General features: G+C 43.1%; 1 long non-coding RNA gene across 1 annotated transcript; it reads right to left on the bottom strand.

Moving 5' to 3' along the window:
• Nucleotides 1–4,533: 4,533 nt before the first annotated feature.
• LOC119012336 lies at nt 4,534–14,188 on the bottom strand. The gene is made up of 3 exons (XR_005072445.1): nt 10,882–14,188; nt 7,060–7,096; nt 4,534–6,343 (listed from the first exon to the last, which is right to left on the bottom strand). It is a non-coding gene; the product is annotated as an uncharacterized LOC119012336 (long non-coding RNA).
• Between the last annotated feature and the right edge of the window lie 1,920 nt (nt 14,189–16,108).

The following is a 16,108-nucleotide window of genomic DNA, read 5'->3' as shown; positions in this document are numbered from 1 at the left end:
AATGATGAATGAAGAGGCAACTTATTTTTTTATATTATTTTTCTCATGATGTTAAGTTTAGCTATTTGTGAATATGTAAAATTAACAATAGTTATATGATGAGAAAAAGTAAGTACACTTTGGTTTAGTGCCGGACCACCAGACTACAGAGCAGCTACGCTCCTCAGGCTCTGAAACTCCTCAAGTCATTCTCTGCAGTCCACCATGAAAAATGAATTAATTTTGTGACTTATCCAACCTTTAGAAGTCTAAAATTAAAGGCAGGAAGAATAACTATATGGAAATAACAAAAAATTTCTCGCTAATGGTCTCGTTCACACATGTAAGTCAAGTATTAAATGGAGACATAACCAGTTGAATGTCCCTCGTTGTGTATTTCAGTGCACCGATGGTGACATGCATTTGATGTATGGCTAACAGGAGACTGAAATTCAGTGTGCAGGAATTCAACACTTGTTATTTTTCTACTGAAATTACCCTAAACTGAGTAATGAAGCTGCGATCATCCACTCCAATCAATCTCTGTCTGGATTTTCAACACGATATGAAGTCGAAGATGCATTTTATCAGCTGTTGTGTCCACCGAATCCATCATTTCCCCAAAGGCATCGCCCAAAAAATGATTTCATTGTCCTCTAATCCATTATATGGAGCAGCGATGTCAGCTGAGCTGTAAATGACTCAAAACACAGCTGCTGGGGAATGGAAAACGGGGAGCCAGAACTCAACTCAAGCAAAATGGAAAAAGGTGGAGTCGAAAAGCTGTTAAAACTATCTGACAGATTCGATACGCTGTGCAGTGTGGAGCAGAATTATTAATTTGGGAACTGGGCCTGTTAAATCTATCATTCCATTATTCTAACAGGAATCCAAAGGACATTTGCAGCCTTCCAGTTCAGCGGCCAGTGAGCCCGATCTGTTGTTTTAACAGTTTAATGTCGGTTTATCTTCCATTTTAAGACGAGGAAGTGTTACTGTATTGTACAGCCTGTGCTCAGTTGGAAACTTTGCAGTGCCACCACATGGACACTCAGTAAATTCTCTGTAGTGGAACCACAGTACTCGAGAGGTTTTAAAAGCCTCTAATCTTGATCGTCCAGTCACACAGACACATTTTCTAAGCACTGAAAATAGCTACCACTCACTCTAATACGAGGTTCTATTCAAGGCCTTTTTGCGCTGTCGCACTTAGGTGAGATCACTATTGGCATTCCTCTTTTTTCTGCCACCACTTTCCGTCATTATCATCATCACTTGAAGGGAGAAGTCTCGTCCATTAGCTGTTTCTTTTTTTTTTTCCTTTTCAAGTTAAACATTTGAAAGGCTGTATAAAGGACCCAGAGGAGGATCAGGCTTCAATTTATTTATCCATAAAATCATGGAAATTATAGTTTTCCCGTTCTAATTAAAGCTGAGGCAGCACAGTCCTGTAGTATCACAGATATGTAGACGACCCAGATATTCAGTGAATTTCTTCTCTGCGCCGTGTAGAAGTATATGGAGAGCTGCTGACAGCTGGATTCCTTGTATGTTCATGTCACCATACTGTCTATCAGTTATTCTGTTTTCTCCTGAGGTGTGAGTAGAAACCCACACAGTACGTCGCTAAAAACTGTTTGTCCTGTTTCTATTTATCTGCGTCTCATCAGCTCCAAGTATAAATGTACTTCTATTTTTAGCATTTTGTTTGTTCGATGAATCAACTGATCGTTGCAGCTCTAGCTCAAAGGAACTTGGACTCTGAGTTTATTTGAGTCACACTAGAAGTTCAGAGTGGTCAAGTATGAAAATCTTAATTGGGAACTTTTTACGGTGAAAGGGACACAACATTTCCACAGATATGTTGCATTATTATTACTTGCATAATAACACACAAAGATGAGTTAAAACAGAGCATGAACAAGGTCAATTTGCTCGCAAGGACCGAAGCTTTTGATATATTTAGTGGTGGCACAAATCAACATTAGGTTTGGATGTAAGCCGCACATAAACAAGGGGCAGAATGAAGGGATTTATCATTAATATTCATCATTTTTTGTTATACTTGTTATGCCATTTCTGTTCTAAAAGGGTAGTCCTTAAGATTATCGAAATCCAATCTTATGTTGGCATATTTAATGTATTTATATTCTTTAACTCTCTCTATTTATACAGCTGTTTTATTTGTCAGTGGATGCGTCTGCCAGAACTGTGGTATCAATCAGTTCTGTTACAGCCAGTAATCATGGGTACATTTAAGTTTATTTAATTTCAACTGTGTCTGTAAGCGTTTTATTATTATGTTATTGGACCACCTTAAGTTAAGGTGGAGAAGTTCTTATGAGACCTGTTTGAATTTTTAAAAAAAAACAAACATACAATGCCAACCATGTCTGAGCATCGTAAGTAAAAAAAAAAAAAAGTAATATAATGAAATACAAGGAAACTGAAATACTATGTAGACAGAAATCTAATAAAGGTAGACTCTAAAAACTCTTCGAGTTAAGCTCCTGAAGCTGGTCGCTCTGAAGCCGAAGCGTGACCCTGGTAGTCCTCATGTGTGGTGGCTCGGGCTGAGAGGTTGTGGGGTCTGCCGGCAGTGCCAGCGGGAATCGCAGGGGGCACAGGAGCCTTGGAGGTCCTGGTTTTACAGCGCAGCAGTTCACAACGTACATACCGGCCCCCGCTCTGCTACGACTGGAGTTTGTCCCTTGCAGATTTATATTTCTCCCTATTAAAGCTCCTTTACAAGCCCGCCGAGATTCCTGGAGATGTGGAGAGGGCGAGGGCGAGAGAGGGAAATGCATAAGGAGAGGCCTGAAATGAAAGAATAAAGCATGTGAGACACCAGGAACAAAGCTCGGTTTAATGACTGTGAGAGAGTCAGGGAGGGAGGGGGGGAGTGCGTGTCGGTGTCAGTTCACAGCGATGTTGAGTCTGAGCCTTACAGATCCATTTAGTGGCTCGCCAATCAGCGTGGAACTAAATCATCGGTGTTTAAAGGAGAATTTACATGTAGCCCTCCATGTGAAAGTGAAGAACACGTCAAGACCATATCTCGAGTGCAGTCTGGGTCTTTGAAGTTTGTTTAAAGCATTTTGAAGTAACTAAATAACAGTTATAAAAGCAGATTTAAAGCAGAGGCGTATTAAAAGGCAGTATGCAGCTCATTAAACAGAGCAGGGAGGGCTGATGGTCACCGAGTACATGTTTCTGGGATCGCCTGAAAACAAACCAAATCAAGTGTGCAACTAACTGTACAAAATCCCCAGGTGTATTAGTGGCTTTTTGTGTACGATTAAGAAACCGTTCAAATAAACATTACAAATAAATGTAAACACTTTTTTACTACATATACCAAAGTGCATTTCCAAAGAGAATTAGAAACAACAAGTCAGTCAGGCCCCTCAGTCATGGAGGAACACCTCAGAAATCAGCACGGAAATGAATCAACACTTCGTACCGTTATGTTTTGAGCTTCAAATATTGAGCATTTATTATTATATATATATTATTTATTATTTATCAGTCTAATCACATTCACCAAGGAGGATATGTCGGTTGGTTGGTTGGTTTGTTTGTCAGTAGGATTCCACAAAATCCAACAAATGGAGAAAAGTTACAGGAAGTCAAATGAACCACTGTAGCTCTTTGTTTCAGCTCTTTCTCTCCCACAAACTCAACCTATATATATATATAGTGAACAGTCTCATTAACCAAACTTTTCTTTTTCCCTTTCCTTTCATGGGAGTCTGACTTTCTTGACTCTTGATATCCAAATGAAACTTAATTTATGTCATCTTCTGTGGTAGCCTGAACCCAGAAGTATCCACATCCTCATAAAATCACCCTGGGAGCTTCCACAATCCTGTTTTCCATCCTGTCCGCTCATTTCTCGGTGGTCCTATACGTCTCTGTAATTACAGCCTGAAGAGAGGAGAGAGCTTCTTTCCTCCACAGCCGAAAAACTGAAGTGAATGATCTCGTTCGCATTGCCACATTCAACGCTTCACTTCATTTAAAAACTTCACAGAAACAAACACCGGGGCTCTGACCCCGGTCGACAGAATGTAGTTTTGCCTGGCTTTCGTTCTGTGGCGAGAAGGCACCAAAATATACACGGCCGCAAATGTCAACGATGACACAACAAAATTCAAGACTCATTCCCTTTCGTGGGTCTTGGTGAAGAGTGAGTAAACTCACAAAAACACACAAGAAGTTAGCCAGTAACTCAGAAGGCCTTTTTCAGGATAAACCTCAGGCTTGCAGCTTTTCTGTCTGTCCTCTGCTATTTGATGTGTAATTTATTTGAGTTTTGTTTGTGTAGCCACACGATGCCCTGTTTATTCATGTATGTTTTAGATATTTGCTGTTTTGCAGTGTCACGTAATCAAGGGTGACCAGATTTCTGACATGAAATGTCATTAAAATATCCAATATTATGTCGTGTCAGAAAGGTTTACAGCACCACAGTGAGTTGGGCTATGGTAAACAACGCCACGCTTGGCAAAGAAAACTGCCAGTCTACAATAGTACAATAGTGTATTTATTGATCTATGGGCCTAAATACATGACAGAGGAGATGGATAGCAGCACAGCCAGACATGCTATGATAATAATATAAGAAGACTCTGAAAAGCAGCCTTGTTTTCAGCTTTGTGACCGGTTTTTGCAGTAAGTTATGCTTCCCTTCCCTTTCTCCTTCACCGTTATTCACAGCAAAAAATATATAGCATCTATGATCAGTATTTAACATTTAACAAATGGTGAAAAACACTGTAATTTAGCTATAATGTAGTTATTAACAGATATGAGGACATTTTAATCTGTCAACAATTCTTACTTCCTCTTTGAAGTACAATTCTATATGAATACAGTAGTGTTTGACTCTATTCTCATTCATTATCTATTTATACATCATTAACATTAAAGTGTGTTATAAACCATTCATTAAATCTTAACATATTATTTATGAATGCCACATGGTGTTGCTGGTTTCTAACAGCACAGAACCTGAAGGAACGAGATGTGCAGTTCTTCCTCTGTAAACAAGAGGGCGCCGTCTGCCTTTCTCACTCGAAAACCAAAGCATTCCCTCGCAGGCCTGTTCTGGCTTTCCTCTGCGCGGGAGATTCATGAAAGGTGTATAAATTCACAATTCATCAGCGCCGCCTATGTGAAGAGAGGAAGAGGTGGCGACGAGCCGCATGCATATGGAGGAGAGGCGCGGTGAGCATATGGAGGGGAGGTGTCCTGTCATCTCCTCCTCACCCTCCACTGCTTTCGCTCCTTCCGCCCTTCCTTGAAGTCAGCCACCTGCATTATGACAAAAAATCTGCATCCCTGTCAGCTGCTTTATCAGTTTGTATCAACAACAAAAAAAAAACCCAAAACAGGCGGGTTGTGTTGGAACAGCGTGGGGCACATGTTTCACAAACCCCCACACTGTCACATCACGCACACCTTTCCCCGGCATTCTCCCGCTCGCGATCTGAGCGGGCGTGCTGAATCACTGCGCCTAAAGATAGACTCTCATTTGCTGCCACAGCATGGGTCAAGCAGTGCAAGATAAAGGTGACTCAAAAGTCACGCGGCGGAGTTAAAAAGTTCAACGGCCTGTTTCGCAAAGCAGAACAGGCAGCCATATGGCCGTCCTGTCCTCCCACCTCGAACCCTCCTGAGAAATGGTGTTTGTCAGAGTAATAAAGCTGTCCCATAACCCCATAACCTCTGCAATATTCATGATCCAAAGTTTGTGCCTCGCAGGACAGCTTGATAAGTGTTAGACCCGCGTCTGTTCCCAGGCCCAACCATAACAAGTGCATTGTCTACCTGGGGTTACCATGGGCCGAGCTAGTCCAGACTCCCGGCTTGTTAAAACACACTCCCCATTGGTCGAGGCCAGGCGCTCGCACAGAGCTGTCCTCCTCTGTTTACTGATGTCACAGGCTGGACGGAGCCCATAATAGGCAATGGCTCATCTCAACGTTACGACTGTTTACGAACGAGGTGAAAAATGACACTTTTATTGCCCGCCGCCGCCGTGTCCCCCTGTCCTGCCGTGCCCCGGCCTGTCCTACCTGGTGCTGTCGTATCAACACAGCACTTCTGGGAGAAAATAAGTCAACAAGGAGACAGAGGGAGGAACGCACGACAGAGAGGAGGGGGGGAGGCTATCTGGACAATGACAGGTTTAACGCAGCATCTCATAAACATGCATTAATCAGAGCAGAGCGCTGGTACAACCGCTGTGGCATACAAATCAGGACGGAGAGAGGAGGAGACGGGGGGGACTGGTGGAGCGATGATTCACACTTTGTGCTCCGGTCAAGTTGTGTCCGCGCCAAAGTCATCCGGTGAGGTTCTGACAACCGAGAGAGGCACAAACACAACAAGCAGCATCAGCAGCATCGTCGTCAACGTGCATCAAAATCACTCTTGAGGAAAATGACACATTTCAGTGAAGCTTACTGTGTAAACAACTCTGATCCACTGGAATAGACCCAATCTTGAGTCACACTGCACTGTTATATCTCTAATCAAACATAGGTACAATATGATGAAAACTGGATTTACAATTTATGAGCTTTTTTTAAAAAAAAGTCCTGTTCCATGTAGCCGAAATTTTACTGGAACATTCATCTTGCATCATCAATTCCTCATTCTGCTCTCATTTTCCATGTCCGTAACACTTTATATTTGGTTATACATGTCAGCCATTTACTAGCTGCTCATTAGCATGCAGATTAGTGGCATAATGGTTCAGACCGCGATAGAGTGTGAAGGCAAATGCCCTCTGTTGACCATTTTGTTATGAGTTCAGTGCAGAAAATATTACATAACAAGACCAAAGAAAAATAGCACTACCAAAGGAAAAAAAAACATTTGTTCAGGTTTCTGTTGCCACATAAAGTAATTCATCCTAAAATATCCAGTGGTTTACAATTACAAAGATTGAAGTGCTGCATAAGAATATACAATATTTATGAAGTGTTATCAGAAAAATAATTAGTTTTGTGTTAACGTCCTCTTAAAGGGCCTATACTGAAGAATATTAAAGGAAATGGAATTTGTACTCACCCTCATGCAGAAGGAAAGTCGGGTGAAGTTTTGTTTCCTGCATTAAAAAAAAGTGGTAAACAACAAATGAAAATGTCTCCATACAGCTCGTCTGGTGTAATCAAGTATTTTGAAGCCCTGAGTTCTATAATTGACATGAACTAAACTCTTTTAAGTTGAAATCTTCACTGATAATAATAAAAGCATCAGCATTACTGTCTGACGTTTGTGTCGAGGGTGTAATTGATGCCTTTTGAATTCAATTTGTGACGTTTTAAAACTATTCACATCCACTTCAACAAAATAAACAAAGACAGAAAATGTTGCATATTATCCATGGAAACATTGATGTGTATTGGTTAAAATGTACACTCAGAACTGTATGTCTTGAACAGTAACACAGACAGAGCTGAGAGTCTGTCAGCGATCACGTGGTGGGACTGAGGAGTGTTAGTGGATGAAAATAAGGGTAATCATAATTACGCATTGTGTAGAATACTGCATTAGTTCTCTTTGTGTCCACCAGAGTGCAGCATTCACTCATTCAGCCTCCCTCTTTCTTCCTTTCTATCCAGCCTGAGTGTGGCTGCAGGGAGCTTCAGCGGCCCCACTGAGAAGCTCTGTTATGTTATCACAGTCTGAGCTATTTATAAAAGTCCTGATTCAGCTCCACTGATGTTTCCATTCTGAAACCAAAAAAAAAAAAAAAACCGAGAATATGAAGGAACAAGGCACGCTCAAAGTCACTGTACGAGTTGACACCTGATTGGAGTGGTTCGTGTAAAGTCGTCACTACATACATGAATGATCACCGTGAAGGGATCTGCCGGTCCAGCTGCACTTAACTGTTTTCAAAACAGGAATTATGTTTCAGTAAATTTCTGTATTTTCATTGTGTGGAGTGTTATTTGTCTTGCACTCTGCCTCTGCTCCTGCTGTGAGGGAGTCGCGGCGAGGTGAAAAGGGTTCCTGCCGTGACTGTCTGGAGCCAAATGCCTTCTGTTGCTCACTTTGTTATGATTTCAGTGCAGAAAAATATTACACGACAAGACCAAATGAATTTCAGGAAAGCAACATTACCAATAACTTGTACTGATTGTCTTTTTTTTTTTTCTCAGCTCTCCTGCTACATCAACAGTGAACTTGAGCGCTCAAAAGACCTTGTTATGTTTGATGATGGCCCCGCGAGCATCATGTAACTCTCTTATATGAGAGACAGACGGACATGTTGTTGGCTCTTTCAGTCTGATTTACCATCCACATTTCCAACTGCTTTTTTATAAATTACATATGCATCCAACTGCTATTGCGGTAGAGTCCTTGACGTGAGCCATACATTTCTCAAGACGTTTACGTTTGTTTGGGCCCTAGTTGCAACTTCCCTGTCCTCACTACACTGTGTTTATCTACAGCTTAGGTTTAGGCACAAGTCCTCCTTGGTTAGGGTTAAGAAAAGATCATGTTTTACCTAAATAAAAAAAAAAATGGTTTTGCTCGCCACAAACAAGGCTGGAGATGTCCCAAGGTCTCCTCCAAAATATCCACTTTTGTCCAAGCTGACAAATGTTGAAGGAAGTCTCGTACCGTGGTCACTGGTTTGGCACTCTTCTGGGTTACCTGTAAGCTCCTTTGTTCATTTAATTAAATATCAACAACGTTACCTAAAGCCTGCCCACCATGTCTAACTTTAAGGGTATGACGCAACAATTCTCAGAATTTCAGATTCACTCAGCGGCTCATAAAACCAGAAAGAAAAGAATCGTTTCCCCTGTTCCCCTGTTCAACTCAGTTGAGTCTGGTGCCAGTCGAATCAAAGAGTATACGTGATGGAATAAGTATGATTTTAATCTCCTACATCAGTGTCTGAGCGGGACAGTTGTCACACCCTCTGCTTCCTCTCCCCTCCATCACATACTGTCCTCACCGCCTCCTGTTTACTGTCTACACAATGGAGCATATACAGTCATTCTTTCACTCACAGTTATTTTCCATTTTGCTTTGATTTTGGCATTTGGCCGGTGTGTCTACCCGCTCCTACACAGCTGTTTAGTTGTTGTTGTTGTTTTTTTATAATCTTTCAATTTGTTCTTTTTTTCCTGTGCTGATAAATAAAGTAAATAAAGAGCTGAGCTGGCGAATGTGTGTTGAACGACAGACTCAAATTCAATCTAAAAAAAGAGAAACACTCTCATATATTCAAGGACAGAGTTTTGAATGAGGTTCTAGTTACCATGGAAAAAATTTACCTCTGTCCCACAACCAAAAACGAAGCCCGTGGCAACCTAATACAGCCACAGCATTGCTCGCTGCCGAGCGGCATGCCACGTTAATGTGTCATTTGAAAACAAGGGCAGCCTCCGATGAAATAAAAGTTTTGAGGATGTCAATACATTGTCCTCCAGTAGAACCACTTGTATTAGATAGAGGGAACAATGAGAACAACAGCAGCCTTCTTTCATCATCCTTCTGGTTTTCAGGCTTCGTGACATCTTAGCCCCTGTGATTGAGTTGCGCGGCTAGTTTATTAAACTCTGCAGCTGTTGTTTGTCAAGGCACCGAGGAAACAGAGGTAATTGATGGGCCTATTGAGTTACACTCGCTGCATATGAAACCTCCGTAGCTGAGAAAGTCAAGGATACTAATATGAGCTCAACTTTGCAGCCCAGCTCACTGTCTGCACACAGCGCAGTCAGTGACGAGCTGAGTTACTACAAGTCGTCATGAATTATTGCTCGCGTGCGTGCGCTGATGTGCATGCGCCGCACACGCATGTACACATGTGCTCTCGAAAGTGTCCAGACGAAAGGTCAGACTCTATAAATACTCAGATTGTTGAAGCCACTGTCTTCAGTTGCTCTCCAAACAGCGGACCGTTCGCGGACCCGCAAGATTCTCGCTGCAGAGAGGATAAAAGAGCATAGAAGATGTGCTGTCATGTATCTTTTAGCACCAAAAGGCTGAGTTAAAAATAACACCACATGGGTGAAATAACACTCAAAGCTCATGTATATGCAAGTCGGTCGTGATGAATCAAAACAAAGCGGGCGGAAGCTTATTATTTGAAATTCTTTATTACATCTTTGGCCCAGGACTATCTGTAGCCCCTTTTCCATACGTACGTGCTGGCTTGGTTTGACTTGGCGCGTTAGCACAGCATGGCAGCTACCTGTTTGAAGGTGTGTCTTATACTCATGACAGGCTTGTTTTGAGTTGTTGATGTTTAAAGATATAAAATGTAAGAATTTTGCATTGAAAATGTAAAAAAAAAAATGCCTAGACCTTTTGTTAGATATTTTATTGTGTTCTGGACTTTGTTATTCCAAATGTTCAAACTCCTTTGAAGGAGATTAAACGTAACGTGACTTAAACTTTACATCATCCGTGAACTTTTCTTAGCACGGTCAGATAGATTTTTATCAGCAGTGGTTTGATCATCACCAGGGAAGCGAGTTAAAATTAGATTACAAGTAAATTTCCCTTCAACTTTAGTCGGAAGTCAGTGTTAAATCGGAGAGTGGAGATCTCCTCCGCGGATCGCTGCTGCATTCTGGTTGATAAACAGGAGTGAAGAATCAACAAATGAGCTCTGAGCTCTCCTTCCATCAGTGAACAGTCCTGTATCAGAGCTTGTTTATTCCTCCAGAAGGTCTGGCTCTGCAGCAACTGTGTTTTGTTCTGTGTTGATTGAGAGGATCTTTGAGGCAGAAATGACATATTGTGTGTTGAAAAGTAGCGCCACCTTTAGCATAACTATTGGTGAGTACTTCTTGATTTTTTGTGGCGTTTGTTGTTGAGAAAGAAATGGACGGCAGATGACAAAATTGATCAAAAAGGGGAAGCTACCATTCATCCCTGAATGATGACGAGGCCCATCTGAACAAGCTCCGTGGTGTTTCGGCACACTTCGATCAGGTCGCAGTCCATCCTCGGCATGACATGGTTTGACCCGGCCCGGCCTAAAGTGCTGATGGAAAAACCCATATCACGTGCGAATATATTCAGTTTCTTTTGTTCAACTGTTTCTCAAGCAGAAAAACAAACCTATTTGTGTTTGAAGGGTGAGTTATGAGGTCTAACAGTTCCTTGTCAAACAACCCCTGTCCTGAACAGCAAGCCATTCACAAGTTCAGAGGTGACTGACTCTGGAAATAACAATCAAAGTCAAATAACCTCTCAGATAACCTCAAATAACCATCAGAGTTGTATCCCCGAGGACGTTTTGGGAAACTTTAAACTCAGAGCTCTTTACGTCTTCATTCCCCTGCCAGCTGTTTAAGCATCTTTGTGTCAAAAATTCTCTCAGTCGCAAACTAAGTGTGAGACTCCGTCATCCATCAAAATTGAACATTATAACAGTGTGTGGCTTTGACTACTTGTGCGAGCACTTAGAAGATAAGTGCTCCAGTAAAACGGGGTCTAAATTATTGTTTGGGTTTGCCGGGCCCCCCACAGTGCAGCATAATAGGTGGGTTAAATGTGTCATGGAGACTATGGCGAGGGGGTTTCCCAGGGTACAAAAGTAGATGGAAAGATGAGGAGGAAGGAGGACGGGGGGTTGGGTGGGGGCTGCTTTCTCTTGGCAAGGAGGCCGACCGAGCAGACAGCTTTCATGATACCTACAGACAGCGAAGGTTTAAACTTCCACTGGGGTTGTCTTAGATCAGCAGTGACAAAGCAGGAAGTTGCCTGGGGGTCTGAAAACTCCTGTGTAGTGAAATTAAAAGTGTGATTTTACTATAAACTGATCCAATAAAGACGTTTTTTTTCTTTTCGATATCATAAAATCAACAAAATAGTGGCACAGTGATGGAGAAATATCTTCAAAACACTTGTAACATTAAAATCTAATAGATCAGGAAGTCCACAGTTGGGTAACACGGGTTGCTAAAACCAAGGTGTCTTCTCTCTGGTCCGATGATGTCATTTCCTTGCCCCATTTGTAATTCAGTGAAAGGACGCAGCTCAGCGATTTCCCCTCAGGCCGGTGGTGTGACCAGCCTCTGTCTCTTCACGTGCAGTTTGTGGGCATATAGCGAAGCGAGGTCAGCGATTAAAAAGAACTTATCTGGAGCAGAAGAAAGAGACGAGTGGCAGCGTGGAAATGAGAGGCCGCTCAGTTTGCACGCATCACCCAAATTCACTGGTGTGCCTTCAGACTTTGGGACGCGCTCGGCTTTACGCAGCGGCAACCGGGATGTTGCTGATGCTGGACAAGCGGTATGAATATTTAAAAAAGGTTGTCGCTTAGTTACAGTTGATATTCGCGTAAAATACGTTTCGAAGGTAATGTTTCCATGGCCAACTAGGACATCAAGTCCTCATGAACAACTCAGACAAAAAAAACAAAGGCATCCAATGTTTATGAAGTCATGACTTAATGAGGTAACCAGAGCTGTGTACTGGCTGACTGGAATAACTTGCTGGGGCACTTAATGAAGCCATCGTTGATAATAATTCCATCTGTGCTTTTGCTGCTATACAGGGTCAAAACGCCTGCCGCTGTGAAACGGGTCTATACATGTACAGGACAGAAAAAGAAAGTCATGACTGAAGCCCATTAGGTCAGTAGGCCGACACAAATATCCCCGATTGTGAGCTCACGGTCGCTTGACGCCTACGTAACGTGTGTGACATTAGTCATATCTGAACTCATTTGGGGCCTAACTGCAGCTGACTTTTCCATACAGCTGTTCTCGTGGCTTCAGCTGTTATTTAAATCGAAGCTGTCTGAAGTGTCCATGAACATATGATATCACCCCTGCCTGTGAATCACGGGGCAAATTAGAGCTATTACTCGGCCGTGAACGAGCGCCTAAATGAAAACGACATGTGTAACGTTCTGATCGAGCTGGACTCTCGTCGCTGCTGTAGCTCCGCCACGCGGTGTCCGACATATGGCGTGGAGTCCCCACGCTGGGCGCCGGCCTGTCTCTCTCGCGCAGTGGTCGGTGTGCGGCTAATGTGTAACAAGACATGACACTTGGAAAGTCCAGTGTGTGCCACGAGCGGTAACAGCAGCACGCTCGCTCTGCAGGCTCGTGGACTCAGCAGCTCTGGATGACAGCGTGTTTTTATCTCGCCTCCGCGCAGTCGTCGTCGCTTGCTATCACTTGGATCTCGCCGAGTGAAGCGTTTTTCTCGGTTTGTGTCCCCTCTACGAGCCTTCCTTTGTCCTTCCCTCGGCTCCTCCGCAGGTGGCGTGTTTGCATCTGCGCGCAGCCCGTGTCATGCCCGCGGACCTCCTGTAATCTCCTCGTTGGCCGTGTGAAACGGGCCATGACCTCTTCTGCTCTCCCCGTCCGCCCGTCTCACTCCATCCCTCGCTGCTCTGCTTGTTTCTCTGTACCTACGCTCCCGTTTCTCTCTCTCTCGCTGTGTCTCTGTGATGCAGGAGGATAATTCATACTCACCAGCTAAGAGCTGACTGCAGAGAATCACAGGCCAGAGCTCATTTACAGCGACAATACATTACAGTGAGGGGGACAGTAGTCACAGCTCATCCTGACTAATCTACATCACAGGAGTGTGCGACGCGCGGCCAAATGCATGTGGACAATGGCAACGTCCGTATAACGTCTTATTTCAAAACTGCAGGCATTAATATGCTGCTGTAACAGACTTCAGTCCTCTTTGAAGGCTTTCCATAAGATTTTGACTGCAGGGATTTGCACCCATTCACACCGAGAGCACAAGTGAGGCTGAACACTGATGTTGGGTGATTAGGGCTCTGGCTCACATTTAGCTATGCAGGTCATCCCAAAGGTGCTGGATGTAGTTGAGTTCAGAGGCCTCATTTAAATGAACCCCCTTAGATTTATACTTAAAAAAAAAAAACATTTGTGATTTACACTCCTGTGATCTACGCATCTCTAATCAACTCAGGTCGACGGCACCTGCCTCACAATTTATACAATGTTGGCAAAGACGGGGGGGTTCAGTCGGGAATAACCGTGGACCAAAAGTGTTCATGGAAGATGAAGTCAAGGTAATGATAGAGGAGAGTGAAGCCGGGCAACACGTACTATTAGGCGGATTAAATAGTGGGTTGACAAACACGCCAACATGCAGCTTCGAAGCGCGTTGCAGCGAACAGGCAGAAAGACAGAACGGGAGAAGAGAACAGACCTACGTAACAGCAGCGTAAATACTGACTGTGGAGAGAGGACAGAAGATGTATTTGAAGAATAGTTTATATTTTGTGCTTCATTTGTTTTTTTCAATTAGTTTAACAAGAATGTAAAAGTGAAAGTTTGTCTACCAGCCCCTCTAAAGCTCACTAAAGAATATGTGTTATATTTGAGCAAAAAAGCACAGCACAGTGACATCCTCCAGTCGTGGCTTCATGGTGAGGCAGAGACTCAAGGACTCTGTATTTATTACACCTGATAATCTAGAGCAGCGGTTCCCAACCTTTTCAGTTTATGACCCCTTAAAATGAAGAGGTGTCGACTTGATGTAGACGCTCATAACAATGTTATGGCTATTAGTGAGCAACCGAGCCAAGCGTTCTCAAAAGAGTTTTCTCTCTACCAGATTGTCTCTTGTGAAATAAGATAAAATGGATGAAAAATAAAACAAAAAATATCATTTTGTAGAACAGAAATCTTTTTTCCTTCCATTCCTATCCCTGTGCTCGTTTGTCTATGGACTGGTTTCATGGTCCCAAACTCACAAATGGGAGCTCCTGCCATAGGACAATACACTGAAAGAAAACATCATTCCATCACACGATGAAATAATCAACAGACATAGAGAAAACATACTGTCTCGTTGATGCCGTAATAGCAAATCTCACAACCCTGTAGTACTGACTCTGCTTTCTTTCATGCTTTTATTTGTGCTCCAATTTTCCTCTCATTAACCTCAATCTGAATCATCCTTTGGCAAAACTTTGCCTAAATTAACAAGAGAAGCATGACCTCATGCGTGAGTCGTGCTGCTGTTTAGTGAAGCCTCGGTGGGATGACGTGCGAGTGCGTCTCCCTGTGACAAAAGGAGCGGCTCTGATGTTAACCAGCGCAGCAGAGATCCTCTCTGCTTTATTTCACCGTCTCCTCAGACGGGGAAGTATGCACACACTTCATCATGTGTGCGTGTGTGCGTGTGTGTTTGTGTGCGTGCACCTGTTTGTGTGTGTGTGTGGAAAAGGTAGGTCCCCCTCCTCTCGTCTCCTGCTTTGCCTAATACGTCCATGCAGGGCTCGCTGGAGAGCGGCGTGCAGCGGCACAAAGATCAGGGCTATTCTGGTACTACCAGGCTGCCCAGTGCTGATAGGAAAGGATTAATGAGGCGGGGCGCTCATCACTTGTAATTAGAAACAACACTAAAAAACTATTTTTGTGCCTGTTCCTATGGAGAGATCTTGACCCTTAGGCCAGCCCCCCTCAACAACCCCACACCCCTTTCGCTGTTAGCCATGAGGCTGTAGACGGAGTAAATATAGGCCCATAACTCCTGCAGCTATGTGACACATGGTTCAATGGAGGGGAGTGCGGATAATTCACAACTCTGGCTGTGTACTCCACTGGATGCTCAAATGTCAAGAGGCTGAGAGAGGCTGTCTCTTAAAATACACACTGTGGGGCTTGTTTTGTTGTTATTGATCCCGGCGATTAAAGCGAGTCCCGTTATGCTTTTTCGTTTACTCCTGCCCTTCACTGTTTTACATACTGTGTATTCCTGTGCATGTAAGATATCTTGAAAGTTAAAAAGGTCAAAAGCCAGCACCAACAGAAGCTCCTCTCTCGCACAGAAAACACACTGCTCAGTAGTCCCGCCTTTAAGTCCGTGACTGTGTGACATCACCATATCACACGTTTGCATTTTTCATTTCTGGTAATCTAGCCAGTTTGGCACATAAGAATTTATTGAGTACAGCTGCTCTGTTGTTAGCAGTGCTTGGTCAGGCGTGTGTGATATTCAAATGCAGATGATATTTGGCTGACGGGAACTTTTTTAGTTCCCTGAAAATTAGTTCCATGTACTTTGGATGGAAGCACAGCTAACGTTCACCAGCGAGCCGCTTATTTTGTCTTCCTGCTGTTTGGTGCAAGCAGGTCGTAAATGTTTA

The sequence above is a fragment of the Acanthopagrus latus genome, chromosome 22 (assembly GCF_904848185.1).
Source record: "Acanthopagrus latus isolate v.2019 chromosome 22, fAcaLat1.1, whole genome shotgun sequence".
Taxonomy (NCBI): Eukaryota; Metazoa; Chordata; class Actinopteri; order Spariformes; family Sparidae; genus Acanthopagrus; species Acanthopagrus latus.
The sequence above is the reverse complement of the archived record's forward strand: the minus strand, read 5'-3'. Positions and strand labels throughout refer to the sequence as shown.